Genomic DNA, 1,806 nt, shown 5'->3' with positions numbered 1-1,806 from the left:
TTCTTCAGTTTCTCCACCACTTCAGCCAGCATGCCGTTTCTAGATAAAGCAGGTCTTGGACTGAAGGTCTGTCTGCACTGAGGGCAGCTGTAGACTCTCATCTGATCCTCCTGATCCCTGCGGGCTGTAATACAGTTCTCACAGTAACTGTGTCCACACTGGATGGTCACTGGATCCTTCAGGAGATCCAGACACACTGGACACATGAACTCATCCTGAGAATATATGGCTTCAGCCATTTTACTTCATGAATACAGACACGAGCACACAAGAGCTCAACTACACTTTCACTTTCTCTTTCCCTGAACTGATTCCTGTTTCCTGGTTCTGTGTTTGAGTGACGTGTGTAAAACAGGAGTGTCTGCGAGTCTGTAAAGCTCCTGTAGAGTTTAGACTCACACTTGACTCTTATTAAAATAAACAGTGATATGGATAGTGACATATAAGCCAAGTATGATAACCCATACTCGTAATTTGTCCTCTGAATTCAACCCATCCAAGTGCACACGGACAGCATCGAGTAGTGAACACACACACACACACACACATATATTAATTCATTCATTCAACTTTATTTCCAGACTCAAGGTCCATTAGCAAAACACTAAAACAACACAAAATGAAACGCATTAAAAGAGACAGTTCTACCAATATCGTGGTATCGCACGACAGTTAGCCTATAATTTGACAACAGCAATATAATAGCATCCTGTGAAACATCCAACTGATAAATAAATTTATACATCAAACTTCTCATTAAAGCCACACAGGATTGAACTCTTGCTTTACAGAATAGATCACCTGCACTGCTCTACCTTGGTTTTTTCAGCAGAATCCTCATACAGTCACTGTAAGCATCTGTAATGATTAGTCCACTGGAGTCGAGTTGGGATAATGAACCCAAGTGCAGTTTATTTACAATGTGAAATCCAAACAATAAACAAAGACTTGACTTGAAACAATCTTGACTTGACATGGCATGAACGGACTTGGCATGAACAGACTTGACCGTGAACAGAAACACAACTCACCAACAGCAGGTTACAACATCAATATACGACAAGAGACAATGGCGACAAGAGGGCTACTTATAGCAAACACTAAGGGTCACATGACAAGAATCAACCAATGAGCAAACAGAACTGAGAACCACATGACAGGACAATAACCAATGGAAAACCAGGCACATGACTAAAGCAACCAATCAGAACATGACACACACACACTAGGCAGGAATACAAAAGGTGCGTTCGACTTCATGCAGCACTGCGCAGATCGATCGCAATCTGGCTTGAAGCAATGTATGCCGGTTAGTAATTTTGTCCGACTTGAGACAGCGCCGATGCCACATCACTGTCACGTGTGGCATCAAAGCACCGTGAGAGCGTTTCGAGAGCAGTTTCCGACTCGGCCGGCGCAGTTTATCCAGAGCGGCTGCAGGAGCGTTGATGACGACACAGCCATTTCACGATTGGCCAGATTCATCGCATGACAACTATCACGTGTGTTTCAGGTTTATTCTAACCTTTTCAATTCCAATAATAGCCACAAATCTGTGTTTTTAGAACAGTAAAAGCTTTTTTACTGTAGTCGCAATGTTATATTGAGTCACGTTTATCATAAAACACTGATGAAAGCATTTTCCCCTTAACAGACTGATTTTTCGAGTGTAAAATTGTCTTCTCCAAAGGCGAGATCTTCTAGCAGCTGATCAATGTCTCCTTTGTGCAGATATTACAAATATTGCAAACACTGAGGAAAACTGTACTAGGTAGGGTTGTGGAGTTACTGATGCTATGAGGTGTT

This window comes from Sinocyclocheilus rhinocerous, unplaced genomic scaffold (genome assembly GCF_001515625.1).
Source record: "Sinocyclocheilus rhinocerous isolate Xijiao unplaced genomic scaffold, SAMN03320098_v1.1 scaffold828, whole genome shotgun sequence".
Classification (NCBI taxonomy): domain Eukaryota; kingdom Metazoa; phylum Chordata; class Actinopteri; order Cypriniformes; family Cyprinidae; genus Sinocyclocheilus; species Sinocyclocheilus rhinocerous.
Note: the sequence above shows the minus strand (reverse complement) of the source record.